Below are 21887 nucleotides of genomic sequence, written 5' to 3' on the forward strand. Positions count from 1 at the left end.
GTGCAAAACCACAGTCTCTCAAGTCTTTTCAGTGGGTGGTTTGCCCACTGTTCCATCCTGGGGAGTGCAAAGCCACAGTCTCTCAAGTCTTTTCAGTGGGTGGTTTGCCCACTGTTCAATCCTGGGGAGTGCAAAGCCACAGTATCTCAAGTCTCTACAGTGGGCGGTTTGCCCACTGTTCCATCCGGGGGAGTGCAAAGCCACAGTCTCTCAAGTCTTTTCAGTGGGCGGTTAGCCCACTGTTCCATCCTGGAGAGTGCAAAGCCACAGTCTCTCAAGTCTTTTCAGTGGGTGGTTTGCCCACTGTTCAATCCTGGGGAGTGCAAAGCCACAGTCTCTCAAGTCTCTACAGTGGGTGGCTTGCCCACTTTACCATCCTGGGGAGTGCAAAGCCACAGTCTCTTAAGTCTCTACAGTGGGTGGTTTGCCCACTGTTACATCCTGGGGAGTGCAAAGCCACAGTCTCACAAGTGGATGACAGTCTCCACTGGTTCTGGAGGGGGCTTGGTGCCCGGAGTGCTTTGTGCAGCCCTGCCCGACACAGATGAGGGCCTGCCCCATCTGCCAATGGGCCAGCGGTGCTTGAGACGGCGATGCCCTGTTCAGCGGTGCTTGAGACGGCGGTGCCCTGTTCAGCGGTGCTTGAGACGGCTGTGCCCAGTTCAGCGGTGCTTGAGATGAAGGGCCCAGTTCAGCGGTGCTTGAGACGGCGGTGCCCTGTTCAGCGGTGCTTGAGACGGCAGTGCCCAGTTCAGCGGTGCTTGAGACGGCGGTGCCCTGTTCAGCGGTGCTTGAGATGGCGGTGCCCTGTTCAGCGGTGCTTGAGACGGCGGTGCCCAGTTCAGGGGTGCTTGAGATGAAGGGCCCAGTTCAGCGGTGCTTGAGACGGCGGTGCCCTGTTCAACGGTGCTTGAGACGGCGGTGCCCAGTTCAGCGGTGCTTGAGATGAAGGGCCCAGTTCAGCGGTGCTTGAGACGGCGGTGCGCAGTTCAGCGGTGCTTGAGATGAAGGGCCCAATTCAGCGGTGCTTGAGACGGCGGTGCCCTGTTCAGCGGTGCTTGAGACGGCGGTGCCCTGTTCAGCGGTGCTTGAGGCGGCGGTGCCCTGTTCAGCCGTGCTTGAGACGGCAGTGCCCTGTTCAGCGGTGCTTGAGATGAGTGTCCAGGTCAGCGGATCCGGCCATGGCATGGATGTCACTCGCCACCTGACATGTGGCTGGCGGGGCCTTCCTGCCCATCTGTCTGGTGGCTTGCGGGGCCCTCCTGGGCTGCAGTACCGGGCTTGTGGGTGTCCTCCTGCCCACCTGGGACGTGGCTTGCGGGGCCCTCCTGGGCTGCAGTACCGGGCCTGTGGGTGTCCTCCTGCCCACCTGGGACGTGGCTTGCAGGGCCCTCCTGGGCTGCAGTACCGGGCCTGTGGGTGTCCTCCTGCGCACCTGGGATGGGGCTGGTGGGGCCCTCCTGGCCAGCTGGCCTGCTGCCGGACTTGTCGGGCGTGCTGCCCTTCCCACCCTTCCCTGTTCGCCTGTGGCCCTTTCCCACCTTTGGTGGTGTGCCAGGTGGCACCCGACTTCCTGCCGGAGCCATGGTAGGGATTTTGGTCCCTGGTGTCTTTGGCCTCTCGCGCCGGGCACTGGCAATCTTCGGATGCTTTTCCAGGGGTGGGCTGGCCGTGCCTTGGCTCCTAGCTGAACTGGCTGCCCTTGAGGGTGGGGGACTCCACAGTCCATGGCAAACAGTCTTTACAGGTCCCGGTTTTGTGCTGGCTGAGGTGCTGATTGGAGTATTATGAGATGGACGGGGTGGGGGAGTTGTTGGAAAGAGGTCAAGTTTGGAAAAGAAAAGCTATTTCGAAAGAGAGGGACGGGTAGGTGTAGTGGGTATGGGAGTGGAGGAAGAGGATGTGGTTGTAGGAGTGTGAAGTCTGGTGTCTTTGGGTGCAGGTGCTTGGGCTGGAGGCTGTCGTGAGGTGGATGGCTGTTGGGTGGGTGGCTGTCTGCGTTTGTGTAGTTTGGAAGAGGGGTGACAGACACACTGGGAGAGGACACAGGGGATGTGTAAATGGTAGTGGGGGTGGTGACTGCACGTGTGCGGAGTGTTCTGGTGGGTGGGCTGGTGATGGACGTAGTGGCTGAAGATGTTGTGCATGCAAGTGTGAGTGGAGACGTCACAGGGAGGGAGGAGGGAGACGAGGAGGAGGGGGACACAGTGGAGGCAGTAGGTGTTGGTATGTCTGCATCTGGATGTTGCTTGTGTGAATGCTTGTGTGATGTGTGGTGCTTATGCCTGGATGAGCTTCCCTTGGGTGTTGAGGTGTGTGCAGGCTGGTCTGATGGTGTGTCTGGGATAGGCAGAGGTACAGGGGATTGGGTCTGGGTGGAGGAAGTTGGAGGGGGGAGGCTAGAGACAGGGACAATTGCTGCCATCAGTGCTGAGGCCAGAGCGTTGAACGATCGCTGATGGGCAGCCTGACCCGAATGAATGCCCTCCAGGTATGCATTACTCTGGTGCACCTCCCTTTCTACACCCGGGATGGCATTCAAAAGGGTAGACTGCCCAACAATGATGGTCCTCAGGAGATCAATGACCTCCTCACTGAGGGCAGCAGGGGTGACAGGGGCAGGGCCTGAGGTGCCTGGGGCGAAGGAGATGCCCACCTTCCTGGGTGAGCGGGCATGGGGCAAACGCTGAGGGGCTGCTGGGAGGGCGGTGCTGGTGCGCTGGGTGGCGGCTGTACCTGTTGTTGCGGGGGGCACGGATGTTGCCGCCACCACAAGGGAGCTCCCTTCAGAGGACGAGTCGCTGTCACTGACATCAGCAAGAGTCCCCGCTGTGGAGCTCCCCCCGCCCTCCGTCTCACTGGTGTATTCGGACTCCGTTGCATGGCCCTCCAGGGCCATGTGGGATGCAGCTCCCTCGTGCTCCGATGCCACTTCTCCTCCGCCTGATGATGCTAATGCACACATGAACAGGAAGACCACAATAAAGGGTGGGGGGGAGAAATAAAGACATGTTGAGTGCATGCATTGGCGACACCGTTGGCGGAGAGGACAGACACCGAAACCCCCTGCACTACACCGCGCACTTGGGGTCCACTATGCAATCCGTGGGACATGTCCTACAAGCCTATGGATGACAACTGCACACATAGATGACACAGGGCCATTGATACCTGTACTTGGCACCCTACAGAGGTGGGGGGCGGGGGCACAGGGCCATGCCTTACGGAGGGGCCCAGCCTACAGAAATCGCCCTGGCCTAGGGATACCCACAGCCCTCCTCCCCCACCCAGACACCTCCACTGCGTGCAAAGTCAGCAGAATGTGTTTGTACTCACCCCCTTGTGTCTGCTGTGATGTCCTCATGCGCCCATGCAAATCGGGGTAGGCCACCGCCAGGATCCGGGACATCAGGGGGGTCAAAGTACGACTGGCACCCCTCCTACATTGGGAGGCCATCCCCAGCTGAGCCTCCGCCGTCTTCCTGCTCCAGCGTCGGATGTCCTCCCACCTCTTCCCGCAGTGGGTGCCCCATCTGTTGTGGACCCCCAGGGTCCGGACGTCGTTGGCACGCCAAATAGCGACTTTCTGGTGGGCGCTGACCTATGTGACATGTACCGTGAGAGAAAAATAGTCATCACCTTCTGCATGCTCCATGTGAGTGGCCCCCCATCCCCACCCTTGCCATGTGGCACATGCTCTCATCTGTCGTTTGATGCATGCCTCAATCGCTCCCCTCCCCACCATCTTTCATCCACCCGACTCAACCCAGGCATTGCCCACTAAGCATGGTCCCTGTGTACTTACCTGTTGGTCTGGAGGACCGTAGAGTAGCACATACTGGGGGAGGACCCCATCCACAAGTTTCTCCAACTCCTCCGCAGTGAAGGCAGGGGCCCTTTCCCCAGTCGCATGAGCCATTGTCTCTTCCAGACCGAGGTCACAGCAGCACTTGCAGTGTAGGTCCTCTCCTGTGGAAGATCAGGTATCGAGTGATTAAGCAGATAGAAAATGGCGGTCACGCCCCATGGCGGTGCGTAACGCTGCGGTGCGTACCGCGACCGCCGGCGCACATCGTCATTGGCTCCTGAAACCCATAGGGTTCAATGTTAACCAATGCGGCTTTGCGCCGCGGTCTTCGACCGCCTACCGCCACGGTGTGCCACGCCAGCGCATTGACCTCACATCCCACTGTCGCACTTCACAGGTCAGGCAGCTGCCATTTCAAGGGCCCACATGGCTTAATTTCTACTGCGTCACACATACCTAGGCCTTGCATCAACACTCATACAAGCCATTCAATGCATTGGGAATCGTGTTATGTGCAAGCTGTAGTTACGTACCTGTGGGTTGATTGACTCTGTGCTCGCTGTTGTCCTTCATAGGCACCGTCCGCTGGGATATGCGAGGAGATGGAGGAATCTTCCTGTGTACAGACCGCTGGTGGACCTGTCGACAATGGAGGAACGACATGTCATACTGACATACAGGCTTGACCGAGCCACTATACAGGAACTGTGTGCCCAGCTGGAGCCAGACCTGATGTCACCCATCCGCCAACCCACAGGGATCCCCCCTCTAGTGCAGGTGCTGTCAGTACTCCATTTCTTAGCAAGTGGGTCTTTTCAAACAACAGTGGCCATATCATCAGGGATGTCCCAGCCCATGTTTTCCAAGGTGTTGTCCAGAGTGTTGTCTGCCCTGCTCAAACACATGCGAAGCTACATCATTTTCCCTGAGGTGGGGGATTTGGTTACAGTGAAGGGTGATTTCTATGCCCTTGGACATATTCCAAACATCATTGGTGCCATTAATGGGACACATGTTGCTTTGGTCCCCCCCAGCAGGAGTGAACAGGTGTACAGGAACCGGAAGAGTTATAATTCCATGAATGTACAGATGGTCTGTTTGGCTGACCAGTACATCTCCCATGTTAATGCCAAGTTCCCTGGGTCAGTGCATGACGCCTACATCCTGCGGAATAGCAGCATCCTGTATGTGATGGGTCAACTCCAGAGGCACCGGGTGTAGCTATTAGGGGACTCTGGTTACCCCAACCTGTCATGGCTACTGACCCCAGTGAGGAATCCCAGGACAAGGCCAGAGGAACGCTACAATGAGGCCCATGGGAGAACTAGGAAGGTGATCGAGCGAACCTTTGGCCTCCTGAAGGCCAGGTTCAGGTGCCTCCATATGACGGGTGGATCCCTAATGTACTCACCAAAGAAGGTGTGCCAGATCATCGTGGCCTGCTGTATGCTTCACAACCTGGCTTTGCGATGCCAGGTGCCTTTTCTGCAGGAGGATGGTCCAGATGGTGGTGTTGTAGCAGCTGTGGAGCCTGTGGAGAGTGAAGAGGAGGAAGGCGAAGAGGACGACATAGAGAACAGGAACACAGTAATACAGCAGTATTTTCAATGACACACAGGTAAGAGTACACACCGGCGTATTACATTTACTTAAAGACTCCTACCTCTCTACTGTCTGACTTTTTCCCCCAGTGTATGGTAACTGTGTTGTGACTTTCCCTTCTGTTTTCAGAGATGTGGGCCCCACTGCGTGACATCTGCTTTGTTTCCCCATGGACTACAGCTGTGTGACAGCGGTTTGTTGGCATCACAATGTGAATGAACATTTTGGCACGGTCATGTCTAATACATTTGTTCAAAATCACAGCCAGACTCCAGATTGTTTTCTGCAATAAGTGTGTTTATTCAAGTGCTCTAAATTGGATGGGTGGTTGCAAATCGGTGAGGAGTGATGGTGGAGGATTGTCCATGGCAGAGTCCAGACTATCAGTATCACAGGTGCATTGTCCAAATGCCTGTGGAAAGTGGAGCAGGGGCAGTTTAAGGTTGGACAGGGTGACAATGTGGGACAGTGGGATGACAATCAGGGCGGTATCCTTTGCTGGCGGGGGTCTTGACATTTTACTCTGTCTTCTTCCTGGATCTCAGGGCCCGCTTGCGGGGTGGTTCTCCTTCTGCAGGGGGTGGGGTTCTGGTGGCCTGTTGGTCTTGTGTCGGGGCCTCCTGTCCACTAGCGCTGGTGGAGGTGGTAGGCAGTTCTTGGTCCATGCTAGTGTCAGGGGCCCTTTGAGGTGCCACAGTGTCCCGCAATGTGGTGACTACCTGATTCAGGGCCACTACGATGGTACCCATGGCGGAACTGATGTTTCTTAGCTCCTCCCTGAACCCCATATACTGTTGCTCCTGCAGAAGCTGGATCTCCTGAAACCTGGCCAGGACCATGGCCATTGTCTCCTGGGAGTGGTGGTATGCTCCCATGATGGAGGAGAGGGCCTCATGGAGAGTGGGTTCCCTGGGCCTGTCCCCCCCCTGTCACACAGCAGCCCTCCCAGTTCCCCTGTTTCCCTGGGCCTCTGTCCCCTGGACCGTGTGCCCACTACCACTGCCCCCAGGTCCCTGTTGTTGTTCGGGTGGTGGGTTAGCCTGGGTTCCCAGTAGTGGTGGACACACCGCTGATTGACGTGTCCTGGGGACAGAGGTATGGGCCCACTGGGTGGGTGCTGTGCTGGTGTTCCCAGAGGGGGGAAGGTCTGCTGTGGCCTGTGGCTGTCTGAGGGGAACCGACTGTCCCGAGGTCCCCGATGGACCGGGCTGGTCATCTAGATCCAGGGAGACAGAGCTGCTGTCCTCACTGTGGGCCTCTTCTGGGGGTGGAGTGGACATTTGTGGACCCTCCTGCGTGGTGACCTGGCGTTCGGGTCCTGCAGAGGTATAAAAGTATGGTTATTGCTTCTGTGTGTGTCATAGCGTTCAATGGGTGGGTGCCCGTGTACCCCAGTGCTGGCATTCCTTTGTGGGGGCTGTTGTGACGGTGGTTTGGGGGGGGGGGTTGTATGTGTATGTGCAGTGGGCATGCTTTGGTGATGGGTGTCCATGCTTTGTGGACGCATGCAGGGCTAGGTGTTGGGATGGGTGGGTTGTGATGTTGAGACATTTGCAAGGAGTAGGTGTGATGGGGGTGGGGGTGAGGGTGGGGGTATGAGTTGGCATGCAGGTGGGGTTGGGGGGATGAAGTAGTGAAGATGAGACTTACCAGAGTCCATTCCTCTGCCTACTCCTGCGAGGCCCTCAGGATGCAGGATGTTCAAGACCTGCTCCTCCCATGTTGTAAATTCTGGGGGAGGAGGTGGGGGTCCGCCACCAGTCCGCTGCACCGCGATGTTGTGCCTGGATACCATGGAACGCACCTTCCCCCGTAGGTCGTTCCACCTCTTCCTGATGTCGTCCCTATTTCTTGGGTGCTGTCCCACAGCGTTGACCCTGTCCACTATTCTGCTTCATAGCTCCATCTTCCTGGCAATGGTGGTGTGCTGCACCTGTGTCCCGAACAGCTGTGGCTCTACTCGTACAATTTCCTCCACCATGACCCTGAGTTCATCATCAGAGAACCTGGGGTGTCTTTGCGGTGCCATGGGGTGGTGTGGGTGATGTGTAGGGTGGATTTTGTGGTGCTAAGTGTGGTGATGTGTATTGTTCTGTTGTGTTAAGTGCGTGCAAATATTGCTGGGTGACAGTGAATTGGGCTTCTGGGTGCTCGGATGTCTTTTCTCGGTGAGTGTTCACGAATCTCTAGGAGTGGAGGTTTGTGGGTGATGTGGGTGTGTATTTTATATTGTATTGGGTGTGTGGGAGTGGTGTGTGTATGTGTATGTGTTTCAGGTGTGTGTATTTTGAATTGTCCAATGTGGCGGTGTTTTGGAGATGTGTGTGTATTTTGAGCGCATGTGTACCGCCAATGGAATACCGCGGTTGAAAGACCGCCGCGTGGATTTGTGTGTCGTGATAGTGTGGGCGTATTTCTGTTGCCGTGACGGTGGAGGTTTGGTCATCGCCAGTTTCTTGCTGGCCTTTGGTGTGGCGGACTTTTGTGGATGTCTGTATTTTGGCGGTTTGCCTGTTGTGGGTCAGAATGACCGTGGCGGTTTACCGCGGCCGCAGCGGTGTTATGGCGGTCTTCTGAACGGCGGTAAGCGCCTTTTACCACCGAGGTTGGAATGACCCCCTTTGTGTCCATGGGAAACGGCTATGCAGATAAAGTCGCAAGATTTTGCGCATTGAACTGTATATCGTTCAAGGACCAGTGGGAATTGTTAACGCAAACAGAAAATGACACATGTTTGAACTTTGCATTAAGGGTGGTTGATACACTAGATGAGCTGAAAACACTACAGGGTCGTGCTAGCAAAGAGGAAAAACGCTCCTGGCAGAGAATGCAATGTGTACAAAGAGCTGACGATTTATGGGTCTCAGAGGAGGGGAAACTGGTTTCGCCAAACAGTCTTCTGTCACAATTTGCGAGGCTCTACCATGGACAGGTACATCTTGGGAGGGACGCAATGATCAGGTCATTCAAGATTGACTGGTTTAACCCAAAATTCAGACATGCCGCAGAGGTTACCTGTGACACGTGCATCATCTGTCAAGAGATGAATGCCGGAAAAGGGACTGTGGTAACTTTGAGCCACATAGGGAGAGCTGGTGGTCCATTTAGCAAGATGCTAATGGATTTTATTGAGATGCCTGTTTGTGGAGGATTGAAATACGTGTTGGTGATTGTGTGTGTTTTCAGCCACTGGATCGAAGCTTACCCCACACGTAGAAATGACAGTCTCACAGTTGCAAAGCTGCTGCTTAGGGAACTAATACCCAGGTTCGGGTTTCCGGTCTCTATAGGATCAGATAGGGGCAGACACTTTTACAATGAGGTCATTAAGCTCTTGTGTGCCGCATTAGACATTGAACAGAAACTGCATTGTAGCTATCGCCCTAAAGCATCAGGACTAGTAGAACAAATGAATGGTACCTTAAAATCGAGAATGGCGAAGATGTGCGCAGCTACCAATATGAAATGGCCAGATGCATTACCCTTAGTGCTGATGTCAATGAGGAACACCCCTGATAAGAAGACAGGACTATCACCCCACGAGATCCTTCTGGGTAGAGCTATGAGGCTGCCCGCAGTACCTGCGAATGCTCTTGTGAATATCACGGATGATATGGTGTTGGACTACTGCAAAGGTTTGGCTGATGTGGTTCGCTCTTTTTCTCACCAAGTGGAAGCTAACACATTGCCACCGATCAGTGATCCAGGTCATACCCTGCAAGCCGGTGACTGGGTGGTTGTCAAGAAGCACGTGAGAAAATTGTGTTTTGAGCCGCGCTGGAAGGGGCCATATCAGGTAATATTGACAACAACCACTGCTGTGAAATGTGCAGGCATTCCAAACTGGATACATGCCAGTCACACAAAGAAGGTAACGTGTCCAACTGATGAGGAGCTTGAAGTTTCAGACTCAACAGTTCCAGAGAGGGAAGTCTCAGGGCCTGAAAATAGCCAAGAGGGAGCTGAGACTGCAAGAGATCCCACTGAGAACAGCCCAGTCCCTCAAACAGTAAACGAGTTCGAGAAAGGTGACAATGTGCCTATCTCAGTAGAGGCAGCAGGAGAACTAAATCAAGGAGAGGTTCTCCCAGAAGCAGACGGATACGGGTTAGAGCTTGAACCTGTTACAGATCCAGAAGAAGAAGGGGAAATAGTAGAGAGAGATCAAAGTACACCGGCATCCCCTGAGCCAGTTGAAGCTCCATCAAGAGAAAACACCATAGCACAAGAGGAGGGTGCTGTTCAGCATCCTGAAAGGACAAGCAGGAAAAAGACGCATAAGGGAGATAACTGGCCAGAGAAGCAGGCTGGGAAAAAAAAGTCTTACCAGGTGAAACAATAACAGAAGAAACCGATACCACAAGAACAGAAGATCTGAGTGAAGGAGAATTACAAGGTGAATGCAGGTTGAAAAGAAAGAGAACCGCAAATAGAAGGTACGCAGGTCCTGAGTGGGCACATGCAACAACATCTGAATGGCAGCAAGAATTCTTAGCGTTCTGTTTTGATCGAGAAATACCAGGCCAATACTACGGTACCTGAAAATCAAGTAAAAAGAAAGAGACTGTGTTAAATCTGAAATTTAGAAAAGAAAATTGAAAGCTGAAAAACTGAGAAAGAGACTTATAAATTACCGGATGTGACACTGATAACCTGAATTGACTTTGAAAAAACCCTATTATGACAAGCTGCTAACCTGATTGACAAAAGGGGTCCTGAAGTGAGTGAAAAGCTGTAAATACACGCAGAAAGAAAGAGACTTTTGCATCAAGAAAAAAAAAAAAAGAGAGTTTTATATCGTCCTCAAGTTTATTATTGTTCTGCTATCTGATTCTTTACAGACATGGCTTATAATAAAGTAGTAATAAAAAGGGTAAGGTGTGTGGTTGGTTAAGTCTTATATTAGGTATTATATAATTGTGGGAATGCCATGGTTAGATAACAAGGCAACTAACAATGCTTCAAAACCTGAGACCACAACACTAACACAGTGGGAAAAGTTTGAGCAGGATGCAAGACATTTGCATGAGGGAACTAACTCAAAGGGGGAACTTTCTACTAATGTCTTCTATCGCTTGCTGAATGAGTATGTTGAGACCATGGATGCGAAAAACTGTTATGTGTGCACAAAGATTCCTTCATCAGTGCAAGAAGGGGTCACCTACCATAGATTACCGTTAACTTACGGGATAAGTTGTAGTTTGTTGCTGACAAGATTCTATAATCAAGAGCATGTACAATATTTTATTCAAATTTGGATGTAGTGTTTTCATTTGTGCCTGTGATTGAGTTCCTGAACAAGTTAGCTAAGGAGCATAGTATAAAATTAATTAGAGGTTTCTTTGAACCAACGCTTACATTTGGGACAGCTTATGCACACCGCAACAATCTGACTTGCTTATTGACACCTGTAGAGAAAAGCTTCTTAGATCAAACTGATGATAGACGCCAAGCATTGAAGGAAAGATTAGAAAAGGGGTTAGAAAAACGCACATATGCAAATGATCATGCTTATACTGCAATAAAGACGCAAGGTAAACTAGCTATAAATGCATTACATGTAGGAAGGCTTTGTGTATATATAGGCCAAAATCTGAACATGACACTTTATTTGTGGGAACGAGTGAATGCAGGCATGTGTTTTTGTTTCAGAGTAAACGGACATTCATGTTAAATGGACAGGATCCAGCGATCCCTGGGATCTATTATATCTGTGGACTTAATGCCTATTACCGTCTCCCTAAGGGACGCTATGGGACATGTTATTTGGGAATAGTCTTCCCAAAGATCTACCAGATTGATGATTTAAAGCAAATACTATAACGTCTGAATTACAACATGCTAGACAAAAGCGAGAGACAGCGGCTGCTGTCGTTGGTGACATACTTGGAGCCATAATTCCTTCAGTAGGGGTTATCTTGAACTCCATAAAGATTCAAAAGTTGTCTACTATTGTGGATAACATGCTGACAAATTTTACAGGGGCTATACTCCTGAAGGATACTCTACTTGCTGCGGAAAGAGCTATGACTCTTCAAAATCGGCTTGCTTTAGACATTCTTTTAGCAAAGAGTGGTGGAGTCAGCAAGATGCTCAACGAGCGTCATTGTTGCTCATGTATACCAGACAATAGTAAAAAGATTAGAGGTACGCTTACTAACCTAACTAAAGATAGTGCAGATTTGAAGGATTTGAAAGAACCTGGAGTGTGGGAAAAATTAGGAATAGGAATTGCCAGAGTAGGGAGCTGGTTTAGCAACATTTGGAATAGGGTACTTGCAAAAATATTTGGGGGTCTATTAATTGTTCTGGCCTGTCTATTAGGATTATGGGGAGCATGCAATATTAATTATAAAATTAAAAGAAATTGGACAAAGAGAAACAAGAGAAATGAGGAAAGTGAAAGAGAGAAAATGTTTAATGAAATTTGGGAAAGTTCACACAAGGGACAAGATGTCGAAATGCGCATTATGCGTAAAGTGAAAAATTAAAGTGAAAGGTCAAAGGGAAAGGTTTGTGTGATGACAAACGTCATCAGAGGAGGGACTGAGAGAGCGTAGCTTATATAATCTATAGTAACATGAAATGTTTATGAATCAATGTGTGATAAAGCTGCATAGAAACTATAATAATAGTAATTTTGCTTAAGACGTGCACTTGAATTGTGACCATGGGGAGTGGCCACCAATGTATACGTAGAATAATAATAATGGCTAAAATGTTTATGTTATGTTTAAATAAGTTTGTACCAATGATTGCGTTATTGAATCTGTGCTCAAATCCTCATAGGCCTTAAGTTAGCATGAGCCGAAGCTTAGCTGCTTGGCTCTCATATTAAATGCATTTTTCTATTTTTCAGTATGCTGACTCACAAAGGGACATGACCCTTCGTGTTCTTTTTTATTCAAACTAGAAGACGAATGTAACCATGTTAGATCTGTTCACACAGCCTTTAAAGAATAAATGTTAAAAGTAAATTGAAACAGTGTAGATTAATGTAATGTACAAGGTCATTCAAACCGGTGAAGACAATGGAACTGCTGACCAAAAGATGTGCAAAGAATTACAGAAAGATGAAATCATACCGGACGTGCCACCTCTGAAGACGTCAATTATGAAGACCAATCAAAGACTTGTAAAAGAATATGGGGTGAAGAGTTGGGTTACCTAATGTATTTTCTGATAGGTTAAAGATAGTGGGGTATAACAGATGACCAATAGAATTTTGGAGGAATGTACAACGAAAAAGGGATAAAAACCCATGTCACAGGGAGTCGTTTAGGTGGGTTAGGGAATGCTATTGATTGTATCCAGAAACTCTGTAACTCTGTTTGGTGACTTGTTGATTTACTTAAAACCATCCTCACCCTTAGTTTACACTTTACCTCCTTATGAGGGAAGTGCCCTTTTGCCCGGAGCTGAGTTTTGACTGATGGCGAATTGACTGATGTCCTGAGGAGGAAGACTGAACCTGTACGCTGACCTAAACTTTGGAGGGTAATTATGACAATGAAATTGTGATTTGTCTGTTTGCTTTTCCTTTCTAGGTACCAACTGCTTATTTTTGACAGAGGCCTTAGTAAGATGTGTTCCAAATTGGTGTTCCAAATTGTTTTGCATGAAGCCCAACATGCTAATGCTAATCAGTGGTTAGGACAGGTGTTCATCAATATTGACGCAAATAGACAAACGACCGAATCTATGCTTTGTTGAACTGACGCATTATTGACACTCTGCTAAATTGATCTATGTTCACGCTGTGTTATGTTCTGATGTTTGTGATTCTCGCTTTAATGAAATCCTACCAAAGCTGCCATATTGTGACTATGCTATTATGTTTCTTGGTTTTGAGATTGACGCACCTGCTATTAGATTGTAACTAATAGGGAATAAAGCTTATAAAATTCTACTAAACTGGTGTGATTATTCATGACTGAAAGGTCATGGTAGTGTCTTGATTTGATTAATGACTTTGACTAAACTGAAATGCATTGTTGTGATAAATATTGATGACATTATTGACGTATTGATTGACATATTGATTAGCTATCTCGTCCTAAGGTGTCTCTCAACTGGTTCAAAAGATTCATTGGCCTAAAACGAGTCCTGATGTGTAATAAAATATCATAAAGGGACGCGTTATCACAAGGTAGGCGTTCCCACATAAAAAGCCAGGCAGAACTAGCGCAGTGAAATTTACAACATTTCACTTCATCATTTTGTGACTTTACTAAGCCAGAATTGTAACGCCTGCTCAGAGCAGGCATTAAACTGATGCAGGCTTTTTAACATGTGAGCCTTCCCAGCATTGCTGGAGTATCATAATTGTTTTGACTCTAGGTCAGCAAAGCATGACTTTAGCACCACAGATGCATCAGAATTTCTGACGCCTCTGTGAAAAAGTGTGCCATGGAGCTCTGTATTGTAAGTACAGTGCATCTATGGTGTATTAGGGGGGCGCAGGTCAAGGCAATAAATCTGACGCATCAGAGCCAATGCATCATATTCTTGTAAATGAGGCCCATTACTTCATAATTTAACCAATTAAGTTCTACTCCTATAAGAATGACACTAGTTCTCAACATAGCATTAGGGTGACCCTACAGATTAGGAATGCATACTAACACAGTTCATCATTAAATGAGAGTAGCAACGTATAGGGCCACCATGAATGCCTCATCTGAGTCTTGAATGGAATTGAACAACAGTGTTTTACAAGCTACAATTCTAATGAAGGCTCTGCAGTGCTGAAACTGACTGATCATGGATAGTCCTGATGCAGGACCCATGAAGCAGTTAAAAGACTAAAATTAAACATAATATTGTTGGGATTTAGGAAAGAATGTTGCCAGCCACCATTACAATCAAATTCTGTAAGGCTTAATTTCTGGATAGGTGAAATAAGCTAAGCTGCAATAATTAGCAGTTTAGCTGTTTCATTTGTTAATTAGACAATAGTGCATTTAAACCTAAATGAGAATCATCTGATGCGGAAGCTGCACTAACATTAGAGCTGTCAGTCCATCTCACTCTTTGACACAATCCAGACTTTGTGGGTGTTCACATTTCATGATTGAAGTGGGGGTGTTGTTTCAGGGCAGCTTGGGGTGTTGGTGGGTTCCCAGTGAGGCACTTGTGTCTTTATTCACCTAAGATACTGGAATATATTTCCAAATAGCCTTAGTGAGTCTCAAGGGTGGCAACTATTTTGGAACAGTGTGGATAAAATTGGAATGACAATCAAGTCCACCTTGTTATTGTAGTTGAATGTTTCCAGCTCCTAGGCCTACTTTTTTTTATTTTTACTAGACTTTATAGGAGGGCATCTTTATTGTTGGGCACATGTCTGAGACTGTTCTACCAGTACCCTTCCAGACCAGCAGGGAATCCCCAGGCACACTGACCAGTTCTAGGGCACAAACATAATGGGTATCATGTTTAGATCCATGCACATTTGACATGGGCACACACTGATGCTCATGCCCTACACACAGAACACATTTTGTGGGATTTTGGCTCATCCAGATCTGATTTGTGAGTCTGCTGCCAAAAGGATCATCAAAAATGCAGCTACAGAGGAAGAGACTTGACATCATATAAGCTAAGGAAATTGCTGCAAAACCAGGCAGTCTCATAGGACTCTGAATGAAGCCCTTCTGTTTTTGGATAAGTCATACTAGTATGCAATTACCTATGGGGGTTCAGAAGAATATGGGCCACATGTAATAACCACAAATGCATTTGCAAACTGTTGATCACGTACCTCCTCTCCAAGTTGGGGTGATAACGAATTCCCAAATGAGAAGCTTTATTTTGTGGGACAAATTCCCCTTTGCTAATCCTGTCCCAGCCTCAGGGCAGCAGGCAATTGTCCAATGTATACCTGACTGCTTCCACCAATGTCTTTATGAAAGGGTATTTTAAAACAACTGCTACTTCAATAGATGCGGCTCCATTTTGTTTTAAAGAAAAAGCTTGAGAATGCAAATATAGCGACGCAGGTCTGATGTGCTTTGGAGACCTCCACCACTTCATAAGTAACCATTCACAGGGGTCAAGTATTGCAACATTCCTAACCAATATTCACTACACAGATTGTTTAGTGACTCACTGCAAATTTATAATTTGTGATGTGACACATACATAGAATACATCGCAAATTGCATTGCCTTTTACAAACCAGTCAATGTGTAAATTGCATAACCTGATTAGCGAATGGGAAAAGGAGATCATATCTCACACTAACAAAGGGAAGTTGCAATTATTTGTATTTCTAATATGTTGTTGGTTTATTCAGTGCCCTAACAATTCATAACAGAATCGACTATTCTTGCAATGTGAGTTTGTCAGATTTAATTTGTGGGCAATGATGGACAACATCTAATTATGCTAGGAATGCGCATAAATAATTATGTTTGATTAAATATTCCATTGAGAAAAAATGTTTTTGTTTTGATAATTGCACCTAACTTCACATGAAGATAGATATTTACTCACAGAAAATTCTGTAGTTTTCAAGAAATTAATATAACAAAGGACTGCAAAATAGAGAACTCCTGACAGTTGTAAAGGTATTATCGATTTCTCTACTTCTTTAATGCCATTTGATTTAGTTAAATGAAGTTTGGCAGCCATGTTTCACTTATTTAGTCAAAAGTATTCATTTACATTTAACTGTAGCATCTATAGTTACTTCTACATAAAATGTGGCAGATACTTCACTTGTTTAGTTTGTGTAAGTAGGACAGGTTTTGTGCCGATCCACAATGATTTTTGGAAAGCTGTGGCCAGGGTGTAAGTTACATGAGGAACAAGATGTACATTGCCCAATCTTCAATAAGAATGCTGCTTTCTGCAGTGGCAAAAAATGCTGAAAGAAATTACACGAAATTTTAAATGAAACTAGGTTTGTGTAAATTCATTCAGTTCATTTTGAGACATTTGCATTAGAAAGGTGTTGAAAGGGTTAACATATTTTATACCTTTTTATGTTAGTTTTTAGAATATTTGTGATCTGGATACAAGAAGATAATAATCTTGAAAAAAACAAATGGATTTGAACGAGGAAAGATTATTTTCACATTGTCCAATGTGAGATCTACAGATCCTTAGAAGTTCCATATGTCTGAATGATCTGATCTGGTACTAGCATGGAATATTTTGCTTATTAAACATTCCTTTGAAATTCTCTAAAATAATAAAAGTGAATTTATGGTGATTAATCAAAACATAAAATCCTTGGGAATTGACTGGTTGTGGATACCGTAGTAAACCATAACTAGTACCCTAAAGCGGGAGGCATGGCCAAGATACCGGTGGGAGCATCCGCATAATCAAGAGCTCAGTCCAGCGTCGCATTTATCCTGTCCCACAAGGTACTTGGGAACCCACCATCCTGCCAGACAACACCTGGAACAATGGCTCACTCAGGATGCAGCAAAGAGGCTGAGTTTGTCAGTGCATGCTTGCTGCGGTACAGGAGAACGTGATTTGGATCTGTGGCACAAGACTCAAGGACCATGAGGGGTGACCTCCTGGAGGCCCTGTGTCCTGAAGGTGCTTTGCTCTGTGCTGGCCAGTCAGGTGGTGCATCCCAGGGTACAGGGTCCAAGACCAGGAATTTCCGGCTATCTGGAGGGTGCTGTGACCTGCAATGATGAATTGTCCCCTCCCCCTTCCCCTTTGTTAAGGTGAAAACTGCTGCCTGTGCACCTTATTTTCTCCCTGAACCCAGTACCCTCACCATGGGGGACGGAAATTCTATTGGACCATATGCACTTGAGCCAAGGACCCCAATTGGACTTGAGGGGACTACACCAACACTTGGGACCTGGATGGTTGCAAAGAGGGGCTGCAGCCAGTTGCTTTAAAGCAACCCCCTCTCCCCTTCTTCTCCTTCACCTGTGGCCACAGAGACCGAGACCTAGTAGGCCACCTTTTCACAGGGCATGCCTGGACCCCCAGGTTCCCTGAGTTCCCACCGCCCTGGTTCTGATTTCTGAAAGCTGCTGGGAGCTCCTATTGACTGTCCCAGACTCCGCAGAAGCTGCTATGAAGGGTGAGTGCCCCTCGCTGGTACATCAGATGCCTTCACTGACGAAGGACAACACCTCCGTCTGATCAAGGGGGAGAGGCAATCCACACTGTTGGACTAACACAGAAGGCCTGCGGGCCACAAAGAGGAGTTCCACTTTTTCTACCCCTCCTGCACTCCTTTTGTTGATGTTTCTCCTGGATCCCTCCTTGGGGAGGGAGCTATCATACTGAACAAGACCCAAAATGATCACAAACTGCTGCCATACCTTCCCTAATTTCCATTCCAGTAGGTCACATTGATTATTGACAGGGGTCTCATGCACGAGGAACATAACAAACTGAAACCAAGCGTGTGTGTACATGATGGAACTATAAGGGAGATGCAGCCTGTTGTATCAGAGATACAGGCTAAACTTGCAGCCCTGCAGCAAGAGTTGCACCTTTTGAAACACAAACCTGAGAACGCAGAGGGATGATTGAACATGAATAACATTTGGGTGGTGGGCCTCCTCAGCAAGATTGAGGGGCCGAGCGTGGATCTGTACCTGGAACAATAGCAAACGCAAGCCTTCCTAGGGGGCAAAAACATCCAGTGGAACAGGCACACTGGGCACTGACCCAACCATCACTGCCCAGAACACTCCCATGTCCGGTGGTGGCTCGAATCTTCAAATACTGAGACAGGGATAACATCCTACAGATTGCTTGCACCGAAGGCCCATGGCAGGTAGAGAACTAGACAGTTACAATATACCAAGATGATATGGCTGACCTACAAATACGTATTACTTCCTTCTACACAGTGAAACTTAAACTTCATCAGCTAGGGGTCAAGTACAAGTACGTTGATTCTTCCAGCTAAACTTCTTGTCTTGGATGGTGATAAAGCACTTCTTTTCTAATCCTCCCCTGAGACCAGGGAATGGTTGAACTCCAAAGGAAGCATTCTTTGTTGGATCACCAGGACACAGAGGAGGGTTGGACTGTGGCATGGAATCTGCTCTGGTCAGCCCGTTAGTACCACTTCTACCCTTCCAGGGACCAGGCAGCGAAACAGAGAGATTAAGTGGTAGCTGCACAGGGTCAGGTGGGGTCCTCTTGCTCTGGCGTCAGTGCTGGCACTTGGGATGCTTCAGAGATGCAATTCATGAGTGTCTCCATACTGGACGACCTCCTGGAGACACTACGAGAGGGATCTGAGGTCACCCCGATGACTGATGATCTCCTCTGATGACTCTGTTTTAACCATATTGTTTTCTTAACTGTGCAAAAGACTGCTGTCATGACTGTCTCTGATCCAGCAGGAATGACCCCAATGTATACTGGTGGTGGGGTCAACATGTATTGGTTGAGGTGCCACTCCGCATGCTGGTTGATCTTTGCTGAGATTAACTATGTTTGCCACGTATTACCCCCTACGATCCGCAGGACTGTTTCACAGTTTGTTTTACACACTTTGTGGAGTCTGTGGTCTATAGCTGATCCATCGTGCAGCCGCCTGGGGAGGGGAGTGTGAAGTACTGTTGGGGTTTGGAAATGTGTGTGTGCGGCTCTGGGTGTTGGGGTCTTTTCTCTGGCCCCTATAATTGGAACTAACCTATTATTTTACATTACCTTTTACATGGCAGTACAGGAATATAGGTTCATTACAATGGATGGTAGAGATATGAGTTCATACGTCAAGCAACCAATCCAATTGCCAGGGTGCACACAGGATACGTACTATTTGACCCTTTGCTGGTGGCTGGAGGTACATGACAGTATGCCCTCTCTCACCATTGTTGTTTGTCCTGGCGATGAAACCCCTGGTGTGAATGCTTCAAGACTGTGCACCACACTGGGGTCTTGTGGTGCTTGGGCACCCCAAAATGATAACCCTTCATGTAGACAATGTGTTGATTTACTTGAGGGTGTATCACACTGGGTTACCGGAAGTCATAGAGATGTTCACCACATTAGGGTATATGTTGGGGCTTCAAATTAATTGGGCTAAGTCCTGCTTGATAACCATTCCTGAAGACCACTGAGATACACTGCCATGCGTGGCAATAAATATTTGGGAGTGCAGGAGTACTATGGTGTACAGGACTTGCTGGAAGGGAACTAAGGGAAGACAGTCACTGCTGTCCGCCATGCCCTTCACTTTTGAACCAGACTATCTTTGTCTCCCATGGGCAGGATCGCCATCACCAAAATGTTGGTTCTATGGTGGCTCTCATATTTCTTGGAGCCTTTACATTACCTATCCGGAAGGCCTTTTTACAGATCTATGAGGTGTTCTGACAACCTTAATTTGGGGTGAAGGAGATGGCTTGTAGCTCTAATAAGCTATTTACCCCTCTACATGAAAGGAGCCTCACCTGAGGGCACCTCTGGAGGCAGCCCTGTCAGGTGCTAATGCAACCAAGGCTATCACACATCTATACTATGGGTTGAGGGTCAGACCTGCTAGGGAATGTGTGAAGCTATGGTACTGGTGGAATGTGGCTTTGGGACTAATATTGCACATAAATTGTGGGACCAGTGTCTTCAATTGGTCAAACAGGTAGCACGCTATGATTGTTTTTGCCTCATTCAGTTCCGTTACCTAAACCATGCATTCCTCACCCCACAAAATATTAGCAAGATGTTCCTGGGTGCACCTAACACAATGTCGAATCAAACCACATTCTGGACCCCTCACAATCCAGATTCAGGAGCAACCACAAAACCTAGACAGCCCTCCTAGCAGCCACAGATGACATCTGGACCCTCATCCTCTTCGACCTCTCCACCGAGTTCAAAACAGTCTAGCACTCCACCATCTTCACAAGATCCCATGACACCCACATTGATGGCAAAGCGCTGGAATGGATTAGATCCTTCCTCACTGGAAAAACCCAGAGTGTCTGAAATCAACTATACACTTTCACACCCAAAGAAACATAATCTCCTATGCCGATGACACCCAGCTGATCCTCTCCCTGACCAACAACCCATCAACAGCCAAGAGAACTTTCCACAATGGCATGAGAGCAGTTGCCACCTGGATGGAAGCATCTGCCTCAGGCTCTACTCAGACAAGTCATAGATCCTCACCTCCACCCCCTCCCCCTGTGATGACTCCTGGTGGCCAGCCACTCTGGGACACGCCCCCACCCCCACCCCCACTGACCACGCACGCAACCTGGACATCATCCTGGACTCAACGCTTTCCATGACCCGTCAAGTCAACACAATGTATTCAGCCTGTTTCACACCTTGTGGCTCCTTCGAAAGATCTTCAAGTGGATCTGAACTGAGACTAGAAGGACGGTCACCCACACCCCGGTCAGCAGCAGGTTGGAATATGGCAACACACTCCATGTTGCCATCACAAAGAAGCTACAAGCAAGACTACAGAGAATCCAGAATGCAGCAGCCATCCTCATCCTGAACATCCCCTGCAACAAACACATCTCCGCCCACCTCAGAGATCTCCAATGGCTATTGGTCAACAAACACATCACCTTTGAAGATACTGACTCACACATACAAGGAACTTCACAACATCGGACCAGACTACCTCAGCCTCCGCCTGACTTTCTACACCCCGCCAGGCAACTCGGATTCTCCCATCTCATCCTTGCCTCCATCCCCAGAAACAGGAAAGCACAGCTGAAGGCAGATCCTTCTCCTACATCACAGCCCAGACATGGAACATACTCCCTTTCAAACTCAGACAGGCTGCATCACTGAAGCAATTCAGGAAGGATCTCAGGACCTGGCTCTTCGAATGATCAGCATGGTCACCACAGCACCTTGAGACCCTACGGATGATAAGCTGTGCTCTACAAGTATTCATTGATTGAACACTTGTCCAAGGAGCAGGTCCAATGATGCAGATTTCCTTCACGTGGTGTAGTTGTGTGCGATGAGACACCCCTTCTGGGAACAGGTGACTTGAACAGTGATGGAGGTGAAGAGTGGTCTGTTTCCCCGAGACCCAATTTGGTGTTTGCTTGATATAGGTAATATTATAAGAAAACCATGGGTCTGCTGAGATTTCCAAATCTGGCACTGATCTCACCTAACCAATGCATCACCATAGCTTGGAAGTCGACTACGGCACCCCCACTAAAGCGTTGGAAGGCGTAAAAGCTTAGGTGGACACCAGCTGAATTAGCAGTACATAGACGACTATGCTCAAGAAGGAATGGGACAAATCCACTGGTGTGTTGGGACACTTACCTGGAATTTCTTGAAGCAAAAGCAGATGACCGCCCCCCCTTGAAAACATTGTCATTGATCCTGGTGGACAACACCTATATGGGACCCCAGCTCTGTCCCATTGTCCCCGGGCACTTTAATTAGTTAAAGTAGTTAGATAACTGGGTAAAAGGACTCCTCCAGGTAACATCGTTGAGGTGTTTCATGAGTAACAAGATAGACACAGGGGTTTGAGACAAATCAAACTGTGCCA

Source organism: Pleurodeles waltl, chromosome 8 (assembly GCF_031143425.1).
Source record: "Pleurodeles waltl isolate 20211129_DDA chromosome 8, aPleWal1.hap1.20221129, whole genome shotgun sequence".
NCBI lineage: Eukaryota > Metazoa > Chordata > Amphibia > Caudata > Salamandridae > Pleurodeles > Pleurodeles waltl.